We start from the raw sequence: 18950 nt of genomic DNA, 5'->3' as shown, positions 1-18950 counted from the left end.
GATTTGACTACTGCATAACACAGAGTTAATTTGTGGAATTCTTTCTCCGTTGCATAAAGAAACAAGGATTTAAGCCACAGAGTAGAGGGGCCATTTGCAGGATATACTGACTAAGGACTGGAATACACAAGCAATAAAGATCTTTCACAATAAAGTCAAGAGGAACAACATAGAAGGCCAAGTGAAAAGGGCCTCTAAATCCTTGTAAAAGAAAATATTTAAATGACCAGTAAGTACATGAAAGGCAACTGTACTGGGTAGTTGTGTGTCAACTTGACACAGCTGGAGTTATCACAGAGAAAGGAGCTTCAGTTAGAGAAATGCCTCCACGAGATCCAGCTGTAAGGCATTTTCTCAATTAGTGATCAAGGGGGGAGGTCCCCTTGTGGGTGGGACCATCTCTGGGCTGGTAGTCTTGGTTCTATAAGAGAGCAGGCTGAGCAAGCCAGGGGAAGCAAGCCAGTAAAGAACATCCCTCCATGGCCTCTCCTGCTTTCTGACCTGCTTGAGTTCCAGTCCTGACTTCCTTGGTGATGAACAGCAGTATGGAAGTGTAAGCTGAATAAACCCTTTCCTCCCCAACTTGCTTCTTGGTCATGATGTTTTGTCCAGGAATAGAAACCCTGACTAAGACAGCGACCAACTAGTTATCAGAAAAGTGCACCAAACCCTCATAGAAACTAAAATCCTCTTGCAAGTCAGGCATGGTAGTCTGCACCTCTGCCCCTAGCATAGAAGAGGCAGAGGCAAAAGAATTCCTGTGAGTTCCAGTCTAGCCTAGCTATAGAGTGAGTGCCAAGCCAGCCTGCCCACATAGTTTTAGGTGGAGCTTGTCTTACAGCCTAAATAAGTAAAATAAAGTTTATTTACACTCATGGTGGGAATATGGATTTGTGCAATTACTTTAGGAAAATGCTCATCAGTACTTAATAAAGTTGAATATATGCATATTCTATAACCTCTTTCTTAATATTTAACACGTGAATATATACCAAAAGATGTGTACTATTCACACCAGCCAACATCTGCAGCAGAGTGAGTAGATGCATTATGGTATGCTGAAATGGAATGACATAGCATGGATGACTGATAATTTCATAATGAAAAATGAAAGCAACACACACAAGTACACACCGTACAAAACCTGGGGCTAGAATTAAAGAGGGTTGGTTGTGAGCTGCCATGTGGGTGCTAGGACATGAGCTCAGGTCCTCCAGAAGAGCAGCCAGTGCCCTTAACTTCCCAGCCATCTCTGGCTCCAGGAATGCAGGTATTCTTAGCTGAAGAAAGCAAGCAGGCCCAAGCCTGTGCTACTATTCTGGTGCTAAGAATTACCACTCTTACTCCATTCAAGATTGTCAGAGTTCCCTATAGAACCAGTTCAAGATGTGAGATTACACAGCCTGGTCAGTCAGGATCTCTCCCTGTCTTCTCTTTTCCTACCTCTCCTCTCCTCACAAGCACTGGCTCAGTTACATAGTAATCTTAGTCAGCATCCCTAAGAGCCCAAGCTGCAAAGTCAAAGTAGTGTTAACATCAAGGGGGTTTCTGGGCACCACCGCTTTCTCCCTCTACCCCAGTGGCAAATGTAAACTCTTAATAAAACCAGGTGCATGTATTTTACATAAATAGGTGTTATCTCACTTTAAAATGTCATAACAAAGCCAAGCCTGGTGACATGGACCTATCGTCTCAGCTTCTTGGGAAGCAAGGGGTAGAAAAATTGCAAGATCAAAGCCAGCCTGGGCAACTTAATGAGATTTTGTCTCAAAGTAAAACATTAAAGAGGCAGAGGGGTAGTGAGGATATAGTTCAGGGGTAGTGTGATCACCTGGCATAGAGTCAACCTCCAGCCCTGCAAATTAAGAAAAAGGCATATGCTGATGAATGTGCTCGAGGAATATGTGCGTGACCTGAATGCTTCTCTGTAACATTAAGCATTAGAAGAAGTTTAGGGTATGTATTGATAGAGAAGGTGTTCTAAGTGACATCACCAAGAGAAGATGGGGACCAAGAGCCCTCTTTCCTGAGTCCTTGCCAACATGGAGGACAAGTGGGCTGTGCCACCTGACCTGGATAAGGACTGGTGAGGCCAAGGGCTCAAACCCTTGGAATCTCAGGGATCTGAGAGCAACAGCAGTGGAGCTACATCCTCCCTATCTCTGTGAACTGGTAACCATGACACCCAACTGTGAGGACCATGTGCAGTCAGTCACAAGATGCAACACCTGGAGTCCTTCCCCATGCAAATAGAGCATCACAAACACTTTGAACATAGTCAGTAGTAAACACACCCCAGTCCCATCCCACTCCCCAAGGTTTATATAGTCCATGACTACATGGAGTAATAAAGCACACAAGTTATTTCACCAAGAATCGTCTGAGAATTGCTGTATTTACTGAGCTGTAACACGAAGGGAAGACCTCTCTCCTGGTATACTCATCATTGGATCTTGGGCCTGCCTGGCTGGTGGGGCTCTCCTTGTCCACAGAGGCTCACATCAGCGTGGCAGCAGCTGATGGTTCAGCTGTTGGGGGACCCAGGATCCTGGCTACCTGCCTCACCCAGGCTACCCAAACCTCTTAATTCCTCTTTGAAGAGCTGTAACACTCGTGGCATTCCCTGCCTGCCTGGAACCCTATGGAACCTATCTATCCCAGGCTCCACTTCACAGCTCTCACCCCAGAGGGAAGGGGGCAGGCTGCTGACTCCCTGACCCTGGTATTGCCCTGCTGGTGTACTGGCAATATCCAGACACTGCAGAGAGGCAGTACACAGGACCACAGCAACACTTGATCATCACACACATACATATATGGCAGAGAAAGGCCAGCTCAGGGTTACATTTGATTGTTCTTTGAGTTGAGTCACATCTTACTGAATACTCCTCTGTTATCTGTAAGGAGGGATGCCCATGTATTCCTTAGGTTGTACTATCTTGTTGTGTAAGACATATAAATCTTTAAAGGCCTATATGGTAGTACCACTTGCAAAAATTATGGAGAAGCAAGTTTGAACTCAATTCAAGAAGCTGCCAAAGGATTTGGGATATTCAACTATGGAAAGAATTGTCTTTCTCTTCTAACCACACCAATCTAGCAGCCATAGAGAAAGGGGAAACCCAGATGGTCTTTCTTGGGCTCCATCCATCACAGCTAGCTTTTATGGCGAATCATATTTTCTCTGTTGGCTTTTCTTTTTCAGGATCAGATTCATCTTTAAGTACAGCTGTCCATCACTCTAGCACCTATTGAAAAGTTTTTCCTTTCTCTATGGAATTGGCTTGGTGGCTGCTCTGGCTTGCTGTGGCTTGAGTATGTTCGAGATGGGTTTGTGTATTAGGTGATTGGTCCCCAGTCTGTAATTGTTGGGGGTAGTGGGACCTTTAATGCATGGCAATTGTCACCAAGTATGGTGGTTTAAATATGCTTGGCCTAGGGAGTGGCATTATTTGGAGATGTGGGCTTGTTAGAGTAGGTGTGTCATTGTAGGTGTGGGCTTTCAGACCCTTGTCCTAGCTACCTGGAAGCCAGTCTTCTCTTAGCTGTCTTCAGAACAAGAAGTAGAACTCTCAGCTCCTCCAGCTCCATGTCTGCCTGGATGCTGCCATGCTCCCTCCTTGGTGATAATGGACCTAACCTCTTAACCTGTAAGCCAGCCCCAAGTAAAATGTTGTCCAACTAAGATACCAAGGATATTGAATGCTGTTCTCATGGAGAATTAGTTCCCATGACTATGGACTGCAATAAAAGATCAAGATCAATCAGTGCCCCTTGTCTAATTTCCTGTCCTTCCCTGTAATCTCTCTGCATCCATTCTGTCATGGTGAATGGCTTTACCAGAATTAGCACCATACTGTTTACACTTCTAGCCATAAAATGGTGAGTTTGATAAATTTCCTTTATGTAAAGTACCCAGCCACAAGCTTTAGATTTAGCAAGAGAAAGTAAATGATGAAATTTGCTTTATTGAAAACTCATTTGATTATGTGGGCATGTGGGAATTTTTCTAGACCCCTATCCATGTTTATTGAGCTCTATGACTGTATCTCTAGCAATACTACCATGCATTAATTCAAAGGTTATGGTACATATTGAAATAAAGTAGTTTAAGGCCTCCAACACTGGCAAGTTACCTTGGATATTCTAGACTCTCGATTACATCATAAATTTTAAAATCAATTTGTCAATTCCTAAAAAAAAAAAACTTGCTTAGACTCTGGTTGGTCTTATGTTTAGTCTAAGTTAGGAGAGAAATGACTTTTAACATTAGACCTTAATATACTGACACAGTAGTTCACTTCTATTTATTTGGTTTTCATTAAACTCAACTGTGGTAAAGCAGGCTCTCCTCCAGCCAGTCCTCAGCACCTCAGCACCAGCAGACACCAGACACAGCCTCATCCACGACCACTAGGTTCTGCACATTTCCAATGTTATCACTATTTGCATATTTTCCTATGCTACACAGTACCCTTTAAAAGGCCCCTCCGGACACATTGACATGGGGTTCTCTCTCTCTCTCTCTCTCTCTCTCTCTCTGTGTGTGTGTGTGTGTGTGTGTGTGTGTGTGTACTCTGTCTTCCCATCTCTCTGTTTTTATCCCTCTCTCATGACTCCACTCCAAGTTGGCCTTTCACTTCTCCTCCCCCAATAGCCCTCTTACATGAGATCTATTGCATGGTGGGATCTCTCTGTGATGCACCTTAGCCTGGACTGGCCAAAGTATTTTTGCTGACAAATCCTAACACCAAGAATCTTTTGTAGTTTTTTATATACATGCACAAGTCATAAATATTTCATATTTTAATAGCATATAAATGATAGTTATAAATTTGAGTTTCCTGACATTCATTGTCTATTACGAAGGTGTAGTGGCTCGTTTTGTGTCAACTTGACACAAGCTGGAGTTATCACAGAGAAAGGAGATTCAGTTGAGGAAATGCCTCCATGAGATCCAACTGTAAGGCATTTTCTCAATTAGTGATCAAGGGGGAAAGGCCCCTTGTGGGTGGGACCATCCCTGGGCTGGTAGTCTTGGTTCTATAAGAGAGCAGGCTGAGCAAGCCAGGGGAAGCAAGCCAGTAACATCCCTCCATGGCCTCTGCATCAGCTCCTGCTTTCTGACCTGTTTGAGTTCCAGTCCTGACTTCCTTGGTGATGAACAGCAGTATGGAAGCGTAAGCTAAATAAACCCTTTCCTCCCCAACCTGCTTCTTGGTCATGTTTGTGCAGGGATAGAAACCATGACTAAGACAGAAGGTAAATGCCATTGCTTTGTGTGTATGTACATGTATATGTGACATGCATGTGAAAACCAGTGGTCAACCTTAGATATAATTTCCTCAGATATTATATATATACACGCATGTATATATTATATATGTATGTATGTGTATATATATATATATCACTATGTCCACCTAATTTTTAATATTAAACTTATACTTACTGCAGGTCATGAAGTGTTCTTTTTAATGCATCATTGAATTATATTTTCTTTAAAAGATGGTATAATTTATATCTGTATTGTGAATATTGCCTTAGGATAGATAGGCCCATGGATTTGGCATAATGATCCTGGAAGCAAGATCTAAGTTGGGACGTGTGCCTTCCTTTCCAAGCTTCAGGAAGTGGGATTATTTTATAGTTGAATATTTAATATACCTTAGAAATGGAAGCATGAGGGCTCAGTGTTCCATAAAGCACAGATTTATACAAACAGAATCTCATGAAGACATCCACCCACTTTTGTGATGGTCTGTGTTGTTAGATGGCTTTCCCTAGTGGTACACATCGCTGAGAGAATATACACCTTTTCATCCAGTTTGATTAATTTAGTTCCAAAAAATTATTCATAGATGTCTTAATGTTCTTTTTTTTTTTTTTTTCGAGACAGGGTTTCTCTGTGTAGCCCTGGCTGTCCTGGAACTCACTCTGTAGACCAGGCTGGCCTCGAACTCAGAAATCCACCTGCTTCTGCCTCCCGAGTGCTGGGATTAAAGGCATGCACCACCACGCCCGGCGCTTAATGTTCTTTTGAGAGAACCTCCACAGATTTCTCCCTGTTGCATTGACTGTGTGTGCCTTCTCTATTTCCTATCTGACCTGAGTAGAAGTTTGTCAGTGCTATTAATTTTATCAAAATATAGCCTCTAACTCTATTGACTTGGCAAAGATTATGTGATATCAAAAGCATAATCCATATTTTCTAAAGGTTTGGATGGACTTTATAAAAAATTACACAACTTGGTCTGGAGAGATGGCTCCACGGTTAAGAGCACTGGCTGCTCTTCCAGGGGACCTGTATTAAATTCTAAACACCCTAATATCCAATATATACAATGAACTCAAGAAGTTAGACTGCAGAAAACCAAATAACCCTATTAAAAATGGGTTACAGAGCTAAACAAAGAATTCTCAACTGAGGAATACCAAATGGCTGAGAGCACCTAAAAAAATGTTCAACATCCTTAATCATCAGGGAAATGCAAATCAAAACAACACTGAGATTTCACCTCATACCAGTCAGAATGGCTAATACCAAAAACTCAGGTAACAGCAGATGTTGGTGTGAATGCAGAGAAAGAGGAAAACTCCTCCATTGCTGGTGGGATTGCAAGCTGGCACATCCACTCTGGAAAGCAATTTGGTGGTTCCAATACCACTCCTGGACACATACCCAGAAGATGCTCCAACTTGTAGTAAGGACACATGCTCCGCTATGTTCATAGCAGCCTTATTTATAATTGCCAGAAGCTGGAAAGAACCCAGATGTCCCTCAACAAAGGAATGGATACAGAAAATGTGGTACATTTACACAATAGAGTACTACTCAACTATTAAAAACAATGAATTTATGAAATTCTTGGGCAAATGGATGGATCTGGAGGATATCATCCTGAATCACAAAACGAATCACAAAAGAACACACATGATATGCACCCACTGATAAGTGGATATTAGCCCAGAAGGTCAGAATACCCAAGATACAATTTGCAGAACACATGAAACAGAAGAAGGGAGACCAAAGTGTGGATACTTCGATCCTTCTTAGAAGAGGGAACAAAATACCAATGGAAGGAGTTACAGAGACAAAGTTTGGAGCAGAGACTGAAGGAATGATGATCCAGAGACTGGGGATTCTTCCCATAAACAACCACCAAACCCAGACACTATTGAGGATGCCAACAAGAGCTAGCTGACAGGAGCCTGATAAAGCTGTCTATTGAGAGGCTCTTCCAGTGCCTGGCAAATACAGAAGTGGATGCTCACAGTCATCTATAAAATGGAACACAGGGTTCCCAATGAAGGAGCTAGAGAAAGGACTAAAGGAGCTGAAGGAGTTTGTAGCCCCATAGGAGGAACAACGATATGAACCAACCAGTATCCCCAGAGCTCCCTGGAACTAAACCACCAACCAAAGAAAACATATGGTAGGACTCATGGCTCTAGCTGCATATGTAGCAGAGAATGGCCTAGTCGGTTATCAATGGGAGGAGAGGCCCTTGGTCCTGTAAAGGCTCTATGCCCCAGTATAGGGGAATACCAGGGCCAGGGAATGGGTGGGTTGGGGAGCAGGGGGAGAGGGGAGGGGATTTTCAGAGGTAAAACTAAGAAAGGGGATAACATTTGAAATGTAAATAAAGAAAATATCTAATTAAAAAAAGGAATAAAATTCTAAACACCCACCTGGTACCTCACAATTGTCTATAACTCTAGTCCCATAGGATCGTCTGACTTCTTCTTTTGGTCTCTGTGGCTGCCAGGTTTGCATGTGGTTCACAGGCATACATGTTGCCAAAGCACCTATAACCATAAAATTAAAAAAAAAATTAATTTAAACAACATTTCTCTGTTTTAAAAAGGTGAGGCTCTTTTAAGGGAGAAAAAATGCTGGGTGCACTGTGCAACTGTACTCCCAGATACCTGAATGGTGGAAGCAGGAGAATTGTAAATTTGAGAACAGCCTGAATAGCATAGGCAAAGTGGGAAGGATAGGGGCAAGCCATGAACTTGGAGTGGTAGTGGAAAATTACATGCCTAGTAGAGGAATCACATCTAGAGTGCACAAAGACCTCTCAAAACTCAAAAACAAAATCACAAACAACCCCATTATAGTATTTTTAATTAGGTATTTTCCTCATTTACATTTCCAATGCTATCCCAAAAGTCCCCCATACCCTCCCCACCCCGACTCCCCTGCCCACCCACTCCCACTTTTTGGCCCTGGCGTTCCCCTGTACTGGGGCATATAAAGTTTGCATGTCCAATGGGCCTCTCTTTCCAGTGATGGCCGCCTAGACCATCTTTTGATACATATGCAGCTAGAGTCAAGAGCTCCGGGGTATTGGTTAGTTCATAATGTTGTTCCACCTATAGGGTTGCAGATCCCTTTAGCTCCTTGGGTATTTTCTCTAGCTCCTCCATTGGGGGCCCTGTGATCCATCCAATAGCTGACTGTGAGCATCCACTTATCTATTTGCTAGGCCTCGGCGTAGTCTCACAAGAGACAGCTATATCTGGGTCCTTTCAGAAAATCTTGCTAGTGTATGCAATGGTTGATTATGGGATGGATCCCTGGATATGGTCAATCCTTTTGTCTCAGCTCCAAACTTTGTCTCTGTAACTCCTTCCATGGGTGTTTTGTTCCCAATTCTAAGAAGGGGCAAAATGTCCACACTTTGGTCTTCGTTCTTGAGTTTCATGTGTTTTGCAGAATGTATCTTGTATCTTGGGTATTCTAAGTTTCTCGGCTAATATCCACTTATCAGTGAGTACATATCATGTGAGTTCTTTTGTGATTGGGTTACCTCACTCAGGATGATGCCCTCGAGGTCCATCCATTTGCCTAGGAATTTCATATATTCATTCTTTTTAATAGCTGAGTAGTACTCCATTGTGTAAATGTACCACGTTTTCTGTATCCATTCCTCTGTTGAGGGGCATCTGGGTTCTTTACAGCTTCTGGCTATTATAAATAGGGCTGCTATGAACATAGTGGAGCATGTGTCCTTCTTACCAGTTGGAACATCTTTTGGATATATGCCCAGGAGAGGTATTGCTGGATCCTCTGGTAGTATTATGTCCAATTTTCTGAGGAACTGCCAAACTGATTTCCAGAGTGGTTGTACCAGCTTGCAATCCCACCAACAATGAAGGAGTGTTCCTCTTTCTCCACATCCTCGCCAGCATCTGCTGTCACCTGAATTTTTGATCTTAGCCATTCTGACTGGTGTGAGGTGGAATCTCAGGGTTGTTTTGATTTGCATTTCCCTGATGATTAAGTATGTTGAACATTTTTTCAGGTGCTTCTCTGCCATTCGGTATTCCTCAGGTGAGAATTCTTTGTTCAGTTCTGAGCCCCATTTTTTAACGGGGTTATTTGATTTTCTGGAGTCCACCTTCTTGAGTTCCTTATATATATTGGATATTAGTCCCTTATCTGATTTAGGATAGGTAAAGATCCTTTCCCAATCTGTTGGTGGTCTTTTTGTCTTATTGACGGTGTCTTTTGCCTTGCAGAAGCTTTGCAACTTTATGAGGTCCCATTTATCGATTCTCGATCTTACAGCGCAAGTCTTTGTTGTTCTATTCAGGAATTTTTCCCCTGTACCCATATCTTCGAGGCTTTTCCCTACTTTCTCCTCTATAAGTTTCAGTGTCTCTGGTTTTATGTGGAGTTCCTTAATCCACTTAGATTTGACCTTAGTACAAGGAGATAGGAATGGATCAATTCGCATTCTTCTACATGATAACTGCCAGTTGTGCCAGCACCATTTGTTGAAAATGCTGTCTTTCTTCCACCGGATGGTTTTTGCTCCCTTGTCAAAGATCAAGTGACCATAGGTATGTGGGTTGATCTCAGGGTCTTCAATTCTGTTCCATTGGTCTACTTGTCTGTCGTAATACCAGTACCATGCAGTTTTTATCACAATTGCTCTGTAGTACAGCTTTAGGTCAGGCATGGTGATTCCTCCAGAGGTTCTTTTATCCTTGAGAAGAGTTTTTGCTATCCTAGGTTTTTTGTTGTTCCAGATGAATTTGCAGATTGCTCTTTCCAATTCGTTGAAGAATTGAGTTGGAATTTTGATGGGGATTGCATTGAATCTGTAGATTGCTTTTGGCAAGATAGCCATTTTTACAATGTTGATCCTGCCAATCCATGAGCATGGGAGATCTTTCCATCTTCTGAGATCTTCTTTAATTTCTTTCTTCAGAGACTTAAAGTTCTTATCATACAGATCTTTCACTTCCTTAGTTAGAGTCACACCAAGGTATTTTATATTATTTGTGACTATTGTGAAGGGTGTTGTTTCCCTAATTTCTTTCTCAGCCTGTTTATTCTTTGTGTAGAGAAAGGCTATTGACTTGTTTGAGTTAATTTTATATCCAGCTACTTCACTGAAGCTGTTTATCAGGCTTAGGAGTTCTCTGGTGGAGTTTTTAGGGTCACTTATATGTACTATCATATCATCTGCAAAAAGTGATATTTTGACTTCTTTCTTTCCAATTTTTATCCCCTTGATCTCCTTTTGTTGTCGAATTGCTCTGGCTAGGACTTCAAGTACTATGTTGAATAGGGATGGAGAAAGTGGGTAGCCTTGTCTAGCCCTGATTTTAGTGGGATTGCTTCCAGCTTCTCACCATTTACTTTGATGTTGGCTACTGGTTTGCTGTAGATTGCTTTTATCATGTTTAGGTATGGGCCTTGAATTCCTGATCTTTCCAAGACTTTTATCATGAATGGGTGTTGGATTCTGTCAAATGCTTTCTCTGCATCTAACGAGATGATCATATGGTTTTTGTCTTTGAGTTTGTTTATATAGTGGATTACGTTGATGGATTTCCATATATTAAACCATCCCTGCATCCCTGGAATAAAACCTACTTGGTCAGGATGGATGATTGTTTTGATGTGTTCTTGGATTCAGTTAGCGAGAATTTTATTGAGTATTTTTGCATCTATATTCATAAGGGATATTGGTCTGAAGTTCTCTATCTTTGTTGGGTCTTTCTGTGGTTTAGGTATCAGAGTTATTGTACAGCCTTTATATTTTAATATGCCTTATGCAGCACAATAGCTGGGCAGCTGCCTGGCCTCCATGTTTCTAGAATATACCTCTCGCTGATCATTCCAAGTTACTATTTACTAATATCTATGCTCCATGTTGACTGCTCCTGACCCAACTGAGTAGCCCTGTGGGCCTTGCTCTCCAGGCCCTTGATATGGCAGCTGTGCTTCTCTGTCCTGCACAGTCCTGAGGCATGACCTCTCTCCCCTTCCTTCCTCTCCTTGTGGTTCCAAGCCCAGGAAACCTAAAACCCTGCTTCTTTCTCTTCTCCCTAGCAACTGGTATCTTTATTTACCAGTCAGAATTACCTTGGGGCAGGTTCCCAGAAGCTATGGATAGACCCTCTCCTGCAAACGTTTTTGGGGGACACAATTAGCATTAGAATGAAAGCAGCTACACTCCATAAAGATGAATAAAAGAGCTTACCAGACTCTTTATTAAAGAAACATGTTTCAGATAACAAACATACAGGTGCTCCATATTCTTAATACTTAGGGAAAAGCAATTAAAGCCACAAGGACGAGCCACTTTGTCCATTCTAAGAGCCAGAGCCAAATCACAGTGTATAGCAAGTGCTGCCGAGGGTGGGAATTGTAACTGTCATAGATTCATGGAAGGATAAAAATATCACAGACATTTTGAAAGCATTTCAGTTCTTTCTTCCAAAGTTAAACGTAGATTCATACCTTCCTTCTGCTTCAGCAATCCCGGTCTCAGGCATTTACTCAAGTGAACCTAAAACTTTTTTTTTTTTCAAACTACAAATGATTCCAGTTGTTTAATCGGTAGGGAAATACTTCTGATGCCCTTTGTCAAATGAATGGATGAAAAACTGGACTGTATTGACACAAAAGAAAACTATAGCCAATCAAAAGGAAATGAAGTGTTGACTCATATAATATTGTCACACGATAATTCATATAGCCATGCCAAAAATCATAAACTGATATTGCTAAGTGAAGGAAGTTACACCCATATCGCATGATTCCATTTATATGTCTTTCTGGAAATGGTGAACTACCAGAACTAAATTCTGCAGATGACTGCCAAGGATGGGGCATGATGAGAAATACTTCCTCCAAGAGAATGCTTGGGTTGTACTCTCTGAAGGGCACTGGTGTTGCCTTCTCACAGCATAAAAGTAAAATCGGTAGGGTGGGTGGAGCTCACTTGTGGGATCCAGTCTCATTCAAGAGGGAGGAACCCTAGCTTGCTTAATCACTGCCCGGAAATTCCTCCTTTTAATGCTGTTGCATTGAGGATTGTTTCAACATGAAATTTGGGAAGGGACAAAAACATTCAAATCACAGTTGTAACTACAGTGGACAAATGTAGGTCACAGAAGCTTAATCTGGAGATCAAGATCAACATTGAAAATTGTAGGAAACATGAGGTATGTGACCCTGATAATAGCACACCTAATGTGTGATATTCCTCCCAAATATATGGCCTCAATTTACCAATGAGAAAATAGCATTTGCCTTGAATTAAGGATCATATTACAAGCTGCCTGTTCGGTGTGCTTTGTAAACACCAAGTTTACAAAAGTAGGTGAAGGTAGCAGAACTGCTGAAGATTGGGGACTAAAGACTTGGAAGTGCTGTGTGGAAGCAGCGGGATGGGAAGACCCCTGCAAGTCACAGGGTCTGTTTTAGGATTGGGCTAATTAAGGTACCTTGAAGAGGGCTTGGTGTTCACTAATAATGATGAAAACATGCATGTCTGGTAATTTAGTAATTATACTCACAGGTATAATTGATACGAATTTGCACATGGATACAAAAGATGCAAAAGAGGGCTCACAGCAGTATTTGTGATTGGCAAAGAATGAAAATAATCCAAGTATCTATCACCAGAAAACCGACAGTGTGCAATCTTGTATATTGGGAATTAAATGAACAAGGCAGACAGACAAACACAGAAGATAGAGACAGAGAGACACAGAGAGAGAGAGAGAGAGACAGAGAGAGACAGAGAATGAGCAATATATTTTTTAATAAACAACTCAAAGACCCAAAAGATTGCATATTGTTTGATTCCATTTATACAGTGCCCCAAAACAGCCAAGACACATCTATGAGGTTAGAGATCCAGATGGTTAACTTAGAATCTCTCCAAAAGGGTGGCTATGGATATTGACAAAATTACATAGTTTGCTATTGTGGGAAATATGTAGATTTTATTATAGTTCCTTGAGTTGTACTCTTAAATGTGCTTTTCTGAATGCTTGCTAGATTCTAAGAAAATTTTAAGGAAATAATATACAATACATATTATTAAATATGACATGAATATGTGACAATATATTTATATGTAATAGAGAAACTAAATGTGAAATATACAAAAACATATACCTGAAATATTTCTGGTGGTCTATAGTTTTATTGTTGTGTGTACACCTGTGTATCTGAGTTCGAGTACATGTGTGTATCTAAGTGAGGCTACATGTGTGCATGTGAGTGAGAGTACATGAGTGTGTGTGCATCTGAGTGAGAGTACAGGCTTGCACTTAGAAACCCAATGCCAATTTCAAGTATCTTTCTTCAATCACTGCACCATAATTCTTTGACAGTGTCTCTCACTGACTTCACAGACTTAGCTGACTTACCTAGGCTGGCTGGTCAATGAGCTTCTGTCACTGTCTCCCCAGCACTGAGTTATAGTTGAATGACATCATGCTCAGCATATTACATGGGATCAATTCAGGTCCTCATCCTGGTGACTGGCAACCCACTGGCTAAAGCATCTATTCAGCACCCCCCACCTCCATTCCTTTTTAAAAGAGATCTACTTTATGTATCTTTGTTTGCACTGAATGAATCTAAGGATGGGAACAAGACAGCCATTATGAAGATAGTCACACTGGGTCTGGAGTCAGATGCGTGTGTGTTTCAGTGTGTTTGCATGAGCAAGAACAAACCCTAAACATGGTTAACTATTTTATACTTTATGCTTTAGGCCACAAAGATAGGCTTTTCTTAGGAAGAACGGAGGGAAGGAACATGGTGGAAGGGCTGTTTTGAGACGTGAATGTGTGTACTGCTCACAATGTATGCTCCCTCGTGTCTTATTAGTTAGAGTTGACATAGTGATGCCCATGTCCTAGTAGAAAATGACTACTAGGAGAAGTCAACAGCCTGTCAACAGAAGAAACAGGATTTTCTATTTCCTTCTGCCTCCATGGTTCAGCCCTCTCCTCCATTACAGTAGCCATTTAAGACTATGGCTAGAAGATAATAAATACTATATGATATGGGACTGGGTTGAAAGTAAATGAGAAAAATATTTATACTAACAACCTGTATTTGTTTAAAAATCTCTTATTAAGCCCATATGTAAGATACTTTATTAGTCTAATGAGAAAACTCTATGTCAAAGCAAAGCACACCAGTCTTTTGTTTTTGTTTTTAAGATATTTTCTTTATTTACATTTCAAATGTTATCCTCTTTCCTGGTTTCCCCTCCAAAAACCCATTATCCCCTCCCCACTCCTCCTGCTCACCAAGCCACCCACTCCTGCTTCCTGGCCCTGGCATTCCCCTACACTGGGGCATAGAGTCTTCATAGAACCAAGGGACTCTACTCCCATTGATGACGGACAAGGCCGTCCTCTGCTACATATGTTGCTTGAGCCATGGGTCCCTCCATGTATACTCTTTGGTTGGTGGTTTAGTCCCTGGGGGCTCTGGGGGTACTGGTTTGTTCATATTGTTGTTCCTCCAATGGAGCTGCAAACCCCTTCAGCTCCTTGGGTCCTTTCTCTAGTTCTTCCATTGGGGACCCTGAAAGCATGACAGTCTTCTAGTCAGTGGTAAAAAGTAGAGCAGTCCTGACAATGTACACGTGTCAAATATTGACTGTCATGAATGTTTACTATGCTCTTTGTTTAATAAGAATTTCTAAAATAAATGCAAACATTGAGAAGGCCCAATGAGTTATTACTTGTACTTTGATATAACCATCTCTCTAGAGACTCAAGACAATGAAGAAGTAATTCATCAAAATAAAAGAGTAGAGGGTTTTATCTGAAATCAGATAAATCAGAGGCAAGCAGAGTGAAAAGCACTAGCTTTTAGCGTTATCCACCCTCCAGGCTCCCATGACAACATTCTCCCAATGGTCTCGTACTTCATGGCTGATTATTTCTGGTTTCTCCTCCTTTGCCAAATGGTGAATTCTGCTCCTCCTCAAACTCTTAATACAGTCTCTCTAATATACTACTCTTCATAGTTGCACATGCATCTCAGCCCCGGTGACTGCCAAGTCTAGCCCTCTCTTTTGAGCTTTGGACTCATAGTTAATTGCCTATTTCCATGGTCCACCTGCATTTCAAACTGTGTTTGTCAGTTGTGAATTTTTTTTTTCTTCTCTCCAACCTGCTCCTCCCACAGTAAAGGTTATAATCTACTCAGTTGTTTCCATCAGAAACTGAGTCACATGGAATGCCTCTTTTCCTTTGCTCCCCACATGAAAACCTATCACCAAGTCTGTCCACGGGCTCCTGAGACACCATGTCTGAGCCAACCTCTTCTCCAGTCCCTCTGCTCCCACTGTGAACCACAAATCCAACAATCCCTCTGCTCACCACTGGATACTTTGTAAGTTGCTTCCTTGTCAGCTAGCTCTCTGCCTGCCATTCTTCAGGCAGCAGCCATTGTGACCTCCTTAACAGCACCAATAGTTAGTTATCTCTTAAGCACCTTCCACTGGTTGCTTTGAATTCAAACATTTCTGATGTTTAGTCGGAGGTACTGGTGTCTGCCCAACCCACTTTCTGTAGTATCTCTTCAATCTCATCTCATGTCTGTTAGGCACATGGCCCCAGCTCTTGCTCACTTCCCGGCTTTTCTTTTGCAGAACACCATCTGATCATCTCCTACTTATCCTTCAGCTCCCAGCTTAATGCCACTTCCTCATGAAGGCTTTCTTGTCCCTCTGATCTAAATTATATCCCTCCATTTTCTCCTGTGTGTCTCCAGTTTGTTTGCTTTTCCTTTGTTGGAGACTTCTGGCTGATTCTCAAAATTCATTCTCCCTCTCTTCAGTCTAAATAGAATTTACCTGGGCACCCAGCCTGTTTCCCTCTTTAGTGCCAAGATGTATCTGAGTCCCAGCCAATGGGAAGTGAATGGACAGGATGGAGCACATCGGAAGGTTTCCCACTAAGGCCTGGGAACTACAATGTGATCACAATGTGATGCCAAAGCTGTCATTTCGGGCCAGAGGATGGAAACTTTGTTTGTTGTGGGGATTAGGAGGTGGGAGTGGGGGCAACTACTCTATAGGAGAAAACTATGCAAACCTATTTGACTAATAGACTTTTACCGCCATTTGTTACAGTGAAGAAGGTCACTGATGGGTTTAAAGAGGATCAAAATCTCATGGGAGCACATGCAATGTAAAGGGTGCCCTGTTGGTGTTATGCAACCTCTAGGAGCTTCAACCCTGAAGAGCAAATGTTTTAAAGTATTTTTTGGTTGCAAAATAGAATGGTAACTTACAAGAGAACACACCAAGGGTGGGCAGGCCTGCAAAATCCAAGGAAAATTAAAACACAAATAAGGTATACAAAGGCATATGGCCAGAGAGGAAGAGGAGAATCAAATCACTGGCCTTGGAGGAGGATCACAGTTGCAGTGACTACTTTTATAAGAATAAAATCCTCATACCTTCATGTGTAAGCATACATGTTCATGAATATTTAAATGAGCAAGACCGAATGACTGATTAAGAGCCATGGCTAGATGCCAATCTGTGTAGGTTCAGTGCAGAGCCTGTCATTTGCTAGTGGTATGCACAGGTCTCCTTGTTTGTAAAATAGGATAATTGTAACCCTGTCTACATGTGAATGCTATGGCGATTATGTGAATAAATAAAATTGAACGAACATTGAGCCAAGCATGCAATAAATCCTGGGTGTGAGGGTTTTTTTTTAAGTATTGCTACTTGCTACAATGTATTTATCTTACTACTTAAGAACAAACAATTCTTCCAAAGGAAATAGCAGAAACAAGGATTAGGAGGAGGCCATATGAAATTAAAACAGAAGAAATTAGTTTCTGAGATAAAGTAAATGGAGCACACACAGGGTGACTACAAAGGAAAAGTTTGAGAGCCAAGTGGGCACACAATATTTTGATGACGAAATATTCACAAGGCAGCAACATTCAGGAAGTTGCCTAATTATCAAGCGCTGGTGACATGTATGAAGGCTGCATTTTCTGTCTGAGAAATGTAGATAAAATCCACAGCTACTCACCACACCAACATGTGATCTTCAACAATAACTAACCAGGGACTTGCTCCTCCGTGCACCATAGAGCAAGTACATGCTATATCTGAGTCCCATCTATTGTCTGTTACCAGCCCCTCTTCTGCAACCTCACCTCTGGTTTGTGGCAGCTGGGAAGAATGGCACAGCTGAGACTGGGCAACTATGAGTCTTTCATGAAACACTCCACCTGCTTTAACTATCCTGTAAGTGTTAGCCTGGCCCTTCCCTCTGGTTTCTTGCCAGGTGATTTCAACATCTATCTTTTCAAGTCTTTCTGGGGAATGTTCTCTGGGACAGCCTAACTGGCCATGTATCTGGAGGCTAATTTCCCATATCACACAGACTGGACCCTACAGAAGGGTAAAAAAAAAGTGTATGTGACAATGGTGTTGGGTGACAGATCATGCTTGCTTCATGCATATTTATGTTTTTAAAGAGATTTTTATATTATTTTTAAAATTATAAGAAATTTAAATAGGACCCAGGAAATACTGTAAAAACTGATAAGTTAAAAGCATTATGGTTGTGGGGTGGGGGTGGGGAATCCCTGCTCTTACAAAGTCAGTTTGCTTTCTGTAGGTCAAACTTTAGCCCCTCTTCCCAGGTCCTTTTTCCTACAAAACCTCTCCTCTCACACCTGATACAGTCAGATCTTCAGGCACTTTGTTCTCTCTCTCTCTCTCTCTCTCTCTCTCTCTCTCTCTCTCTCTCTCTCTCTCTCTCTCTCTCTCTCCCTCATTTCCTTAATGCCTGGACAGATCAGGAGAATGCTTTCTTTCTTTTTCACTTCCGTACTGGCTGGACAGATCAGGAGAATGTTGTCTTTCATGATAGCTCAACTGGGAACTTGAAGAGCTTTTCATTTCCACACAATGAGGGATCCAGCTGTCTCCAGGTCACACCAGAGCAGATATGTCATCCTTTGTACAAATCACCTTTATAATTTTCCTCTGAAACGCTAGCAGACACCGTCTTTATTTAACTTCCATGTCTCAACATTTCAAGTGGTCTGTCATAAGGCTAGTGTATTGACTGCAGAAATTGTCCCTGGAAACGGGGGCTGAGCATCCAGCAACTGTATATTTATACTTTTTCATAAAGAAGGGCTTCACATTTTGAAGTGTCAGGGCCTATAAAGTGCTCTTTAGTAATGTCTTAGGATGCAGAGCCTGGATTTTCTTCTACTTGTTTGTAATTTTGAACCTAATTATCTTTCAGTCTCATTTTGTAGCTGTAACAATAGATTAACATTGCTTACATCTATAGGATTCGATGGTATGTAAACAATGCTTCCCATGTAAGAAACGAATGTCCCTAAATGTTAGCTGTCATTATTGCTGGCTTTGTGAGAACAGGCTCTGGATTCTCTGATCCCTATCACAGGCACACACATACCCTTGTCAAAACAAGCCTGTATACAATCTACTTGCTATCTGAATTTAACAAATGATACTGCTTAATTCTTAGAGTAACACCTGTGCTCAGGTCACCTCTTCATCAAGGTGCCATGTTCAGATGCTGTCTGGGTTCCAGAAGCTCCTGGAGCGAGCACTGTCTTTCTCCTAGCTGCAGTCTGCAGGATCACCCGAGGACAGTTTACC

This window comes from Mus caroli, unplaced genomic scaffold (assembly GCF_978045245.1).
Source record: "Mus caroli unplaced genomic scaffold, Mus_caroli_1 scaffold_1, whole genome shotgun sequence".
In the NCBI taxonomy this organism is placed as follows: domain Eukaryota; kingdom Metazoa; phylum Chordata; class Mammalia; order Rodentia; family Muridae; genus Mus; species Mus caroli.
Note: the sequence above shows the minus strand (reverse complement) of the source record.